Here is a 6,411-nt window from a genome sequence, read left to right on the forward strand (position 1 = left end):
TACACTTTATCATATTTTCTCCTTACAAAAACCTGACAAAAGTATATTACTCTTCTCATTTTAGATATTAGAAAATGGATTACTGTAATAATTTTCTCAAGAAGACACAATAGCAAAGTCTGATTATAGTCTAGAATTACTTGATTTTAGAGTCCACTGCTCTTCTTATTACTCCATTGCACATCTCAAAGAATAAGATATAGCATTTAACATGTAAGTGAGTCCTTATAGGTCTGAGTGAATGTATCAAGAAAATAATCCTGAGTCGGGGCGGGCGGCGGTGGGGGAGAGATAGAGAGAGACAGAGAGACAGAGGAAGTGAGTGACTGATATTTTTTTATGATCTTTCAAGTTTCAGGTTTCCAAAAACATAATTGACATAATCATAATAATAACTCCTATACTAATATAATACTTTACAATTAAAAAGATTGATTACATTTATAATCTCAATGCATTCTTATACTAGTTCTATAAGGTGAGCAAGGCAGGTGCTGTTATCAACATTTAATCGGTGATGACAATGGGGCTTGTAGACAGATGACAAATGACATTCTAGGTCATGCATTTGGAAAGTGATAGTGCTGGATCCAGACACCAGTCTCCAAAACACTCCCATTGCTCTTTCCTATACTTCAAATAGTTGTAAGTGAAAGATAGCAACTTATCCTGCCATAAAAAAATTGGCTATAAAAGTTAGAATTCATGTCAGAAAGCATAGATATATTTGAAAATAGCATTTTAACAGTAGGTTGAAGGAGGGGGTATACTTTGAGACATTTTTCCTTTCTGTGTTCTAGTAGTCAGACTCCCACACAAAATGTTCTTGGTACCTTGGAGAGATTTCTGCTTTCAGTCAAGATGGAGTAACCAGATTAGATTTATACTCCTGCTCTAAACAACCAAAATATTTTCAAAACATTGGACATTAGAGAAAGAAGAGTGGTGATATCTGAGAAACTGAAACAAATATGATTGTCCCAGCTTAAAGGCTTGAGATAATTTTCAGGTTGCAGAGAAGGGAATGGACATTCAAGTACAGCCCAGAAGTCTCCCTGAGTTGAGGAGATGGGAATTGGAGTATAACAAGATAGAATATAAAAGAGAAAAAAGCTTCACGGAGAGGGAAATCTAGCTTTCTTAGAGGTTAACTCTCAAGAATTCAGTTGCATACTGATTAGTAAATAAGTTATAAGAAACATATACACAAATCTGGCAGTAATTATCCAAAAGATTAACAAGAGCAGTAACTGGCACTGACAGAGGGACAGGAATAATCCAGTTTCCAACAAATTCACTGGGCTTTGGACAGAGTACATAAAAGGGACTTGGCTCAGTAGCAGGGAATAATTAGACATAGGATTAGCACTGTCGAGGCCTACCTAAAAAATTGTAACAGCAATATATAAAAGAATAAAACTGCAGATGCTCCTTGACTTATGATACAGTTACATCCCAATAAACCCAATTGTAAGTTGAAAATATTACAAATCCAAAATGTATTTAACACTAAACTGCAGAGTATTAGTTGCCTTCCCTCATGACTGCATGACTGACTACGAGCTGTGGCTCTCTGCTGCTACCCAGCATCATGACAAAGTATCATACCACATATTGCTAAACAAGGAAACAATCAAAATTCAAATTTCAAAGTACAGTTTCTGTTGAATGTGTATCACTTTCACACATCATAAAGTCAAAAAATTCTAAGTCCAACCATCATAAGTCAGAGACTGTCTGTACTTACAAATTAATCAATTGTGTTCCAGAACAAACCTCAAGAATATTTATGTATGATAAAAAATATATCAAGCACCAAAAAGATAAAATGTTTGATACTCAATTAAAAATTACCAGTTATGCCAAAAAGCAGAAAAATACAATTCATGAGTAATTAAGTCAATCAGAACTGACATAGCTATTAGAATTGAGATGAGGGCATTCAAGCAATTATAATTATATTCCATATGTTCAAAAAGCTAGAGACATGAAAGATAAAAATGAGCAAAACTAAATTTCTGGTGATAGAAACTACTGTCTAATATGTAAAATTTATGTATAGAATGAATAATAGATTAAATATTACAGAAAATATTAGTGAATGTGAAGATATAACAATAAACTATCCAAAATAAAACACAAAGTAAAGGGAATAATAAAAGCAAATGAGAAAACTATTAGTTAGCTGTGCGACAAGTAGCCTAATGTATGTATAATCAGAGTCCTTATGGGGAATGAGAAGAGATCTTTGAAGATATTATAGCTAATAATGATAAACCCATAATTGCAAAAAACTCAATGAACCTCTAGCACAAGAAATATTGAGAAAAATGACACCAATCTACATTACAATCAAATTGATCAAAACCATGAAAAAAATCTTTAAAATATCTAGGAAAAAGGAAAACAGAGAGAGAGAGAAAGACAGACAGAGAGAGAGAGAGAGAGAGAGAGAGAGAGAGGAACCTAGATAAGAATGACAGAGTATTTTCTTTCAGAAACAATAGAAGTGAGAGACAAGAGAGTAACATCTTTATAAGTACTGAAAGGGAAAAGAAACATGTAAAAGTAAAATGTGTGACAATAATAAAGCAAAGATCAGAAGTGAGAAATCAAAGACTACTAGAATAAAGTGGTAAAATTTCATTTTAAAGTAGATTGATAAGCTAAAGATATATGCTATAAACCCTGAAACAATAACCCATTATAGCTAATAAGCCATCATCTTAAAGATCCTAAATGCACTTAATAACAACTTAAAAATGGAAAGCAATACAAAAAGTCCACAATTTTAGATAGAAATTTTAAAAACTCTCTCTTAATAGAACAAGTAGAAAATCAGTAAGGGTATTAAAGATTGAAACACTATCAACTAAATTATCTAATTGACATTTTCAGAAGATTACACTCAATGACAACAGAAAACACATTCTTTTAGGTATAAGGAGACATGCAGAACATTTATCAAGATAGATCATATTCCAGGCCATAACATAGTCTCAGTAAATTTTAAATGATTTGTGTCAGAAATTAAAAATCATGTTATTTGGCCACAATGCAATTAAGTTAGTACTCAATAATGGACAGATCTTTGAAAAATCTTCTAGTACTTAGAAATTAAATAACACTTGTTTATGTAACCCACAGATTAAAGAAGAAATAAGAAGTAAAATAGGAAAATTTTCTAAACTAAATGTAAATTACAACATTCATACAACAATTTGTGGAAGGTGCTAAATGCTGAACTGAGAGCAGTAGACACATATATCAGAAACCAAAAAAAGAAAAGATCTCAAAAAAATGACCTCAACCTCAAGGAACTAAAAATAAAGACCAATTATACCCAAAGTAAGAAGTGGAGAAAAAAATAATGATCAGAGCAAAAATCAATGACATAGAAAACAAAATTTTAATTAAATCCAAAAATGATTATTTTAGGAAATTTATAAAATCATTTAAACTCTAGTCAGACCAATAAAGGAAATGAACAGAGATGAAACAAATTACTAAAATTATGAAAGAAAGAAGATTTTATATATATATATATATATATACTGAGAAAATTATATGCAACTTTATGTCAATAATTTAACCAGGTTAGGTTTAATGGACAAACTCCTTGAAAGATACAAACTATGAAACTCACTCAAGAAGTATGTAACATGAAAAGTCCAATATTCATTAACGAATTGCATGTATAGTTAAAATCCTTTCTACAAAAATAACTCCAAATCCAGAATGCTTCACTAGTGAATTGAACTAAAGATTTAAGAAAGACTACACAAACTGTTACCAAAAAGAAAAAAAAAAATGGAGTAGAGTAAAATCTCAAAAGATTCTGTGCCATCTGCATTCCCATATTACTAAAACCAAACAAATACTTTACAAGAAAGGAAAACTACAGATTCTGAACAATATTTCAGCAAACTGATTCTAATAATATATGGGGGAAAAAATGTTACACCTTGACAAGATGGATCTAGCCTTGGAATTCAGGGTTGGTTTAACATTTAAAAATCAAATAATTTAATTCATCATGTTAATATAAAAAAGAAAAATTATTATTTCAACGTAATAGATGTATAAACATCATTTGACAGGATCCAACCTCCATTCCTGTTAAAAGTTTTTTCTAACTAGAAATCAAAGGGCAACACCTCAATCTGATAAAAGTCAACTTCAAAAACCTATGGTAAACAAAATACTTAATAAACTGAGTGCTTTTCTCTTAAGGTCAGGGACAAGACAAGGGTATCTTCTCTCACCATTTCTACTCAATATTTTACTAGAAATTCTAGCCATTATAATAAGGACCTTTTTTAAAGGCATCCAAATTGAACGGAAAGAAGTAAAAACTGTTTTGATTCATAGATGACGTGATTGTCTATGTAAACAATCCAATATAATCTATAAAAATCTCCTACACCTAAAAAGTGAGTTTAGCAAGGTTGCAAGATATAAGATCAATATTAAGGCTTCAGGTATATTTCTATATGGTAGCAACAAACAATCAGAAACTGAAAACTTTTTAAATACCATTTTAAATGGCATTGAAAATATAAAAAGTTTGTAGATAAATGTGACCCAAAATATGAAAAACTGGTATTTTGAACTCTATGCAACATTATTAAAAGAAGTTGAATAAGATATAAGTTAATGAAGAGCTATATCATTTTATGGGTTTAAAATCTTAATATTAAGATGTCAATTTCACAATTGATCTAAAGATTCTACGCAATGCCATCCAAAATTCTAATTTTTTTAGATATACAATATCGAAATAACTAAATAATAACTAAATAGTTATTGTTTAGCTATTAGGTAAACTAATTCTAAATTCATGTGGTGATACATAGTACTTACAATAATTTGAAACAACTTCTAAAAAAATAAATAACTACACAATTTTAATACTTATTAAGCTACAGTATTCAAGACATTCATGGTATTGGTGTAAAGATAGACACATAGAACAGAATAGAGAATCCAGAAATAAACCTTCACCTTTATGGATAACTTATTGTCAAGGAAATTTTTGGTGGTGGTGATAAGCTCATTATAATGATTGTGATGATAGTTTTTAGGTGTCAAATATATCAAATTATACACATTAGTTATGTGGAACTGACTTTATGTTAATTATATCTTAATAAAACTGTTAAAAGTATATCTCCTTTCATACATAGGGAGCTAATATATATGTTAGTTTCATTTCTGCACCTTTACTTTTTTCTTTGCTTCTCCCTCCGTGCCTACTTCCTTGTCCTCTTCAATTCTTCACCCTCCACATATTATTTCCTTTGTTCCTGAAACTTCTTTTCTTAATTTTATAAAATGGCTTCTGAAAAGTTATGGAAAGTAAAATTTTCATTTAACTTTTGCCTGTTGTTACTGCAGGTAGTTGTACCCAAGAGCCAAGATGAACAAATGTAAAAAGCTCAGGCTTTGGGGTTAGATGGCATTAAGTTCAAGTCCCTGCTTTGTTTCTTTTAATCTATGTGATTTGAAGTAAGTCACTTACTCTCAATTAACCAATTTCCTCATCTACAAAACAAAAATAATTATAGCTATTCTGTAAGAAAAATATATGGATTAAACTTAGATAATATATCATTTGAAACAAGACTGTCTCTTTGAGTCTCAATTTCCAAATTTGGAAAAAAAAAAGGAAAATTGTAACTATTCTCTTAAGAGTAACATAGGGATTTAATTTAAATAATGTATTCTAACATTTCTGGGCCTTCTAAACATGATAATTTCTCTTCCTCTTTTTAAGAAAGAGTCTGCCCATTGCCTACCTTCAAGAAAATTAAGCATTAGTGTTCGTCATTGTACAAAAGTTAGAATTAAACTTCAAATAATGTTACAGTTGAAAGACACTTTAGAGATAATTTGGTTTCCTTTTTATTTATTTTGTTTTATTTATTTATTTATTTTTTAGGCGAGACAACTCTTGGTTGATCTCACAGATTGCAAGGAACTTGTCAGCTTACAATCCCTTATTTTTTATTTTTTATGCCTACAGCACCTGGTCTTCCTAGGTGTTCTCCCATCCAAGTACTAACCAGGCCCAATCCTGTTTAGCTTTTGAGATCAGATGGGATCGCACTTGTTCAGGGTGGCATGGCTGTAGATGAGATAATTTGGTTTCAAAGCTCTTATTTCCATGATGGTAGAATGTCGAGGTCCAAAAACCCAAAAAGGAAATTGGATAATTCAAGCCTGCCTAGAAATTTGTGAGTCTCTCAAACCATGTTTTCATGCCATGAATTGTATAAGATTGAGTAGAAACCTTCGTAGGCCTCCAACAGTTCAACTGTCCTGATTCTTTGGCTGATCACTAATTCTAGGCTCAGGTCATTAGTATTGCTTACTTTGAGAAGCCAATTCTGTCTCCCCCCTGCTACTTTT

At 31.1% G+C, this 6,411-nt stretch overlaps 1 pseudogene; it reads right to left on the bottom strand.

Moving 5' to 3' along the window:
- Window positions 1-6,016: 6,016 nt before the first annotated feature.
- Window positions 6,017-6,135, bottom strand: LOC111747347 (annotated as a pseudogene).
- Between the last annotated feature and the right edge of the window lie 276 nt (window positions 6,136-6,411).

This window comes from Pteropus vampyrus, unplaced genomic scaffold (assembly GCF_000151845.1).
Source record: "Pteropus vampyrus isolate Shadow unplaced genomic scaffold, Pvam_2.0 Scaffold218, whole genome shotgun sequence".
In the NCBI taxonomy this organism is placed as follows: domain Eukaryota; kingdom Metazoa; phylum Chordata; class Mammalia; order Chiroptera; family Pteropodidae; genus Pteropus; species Pteropus vampyrus.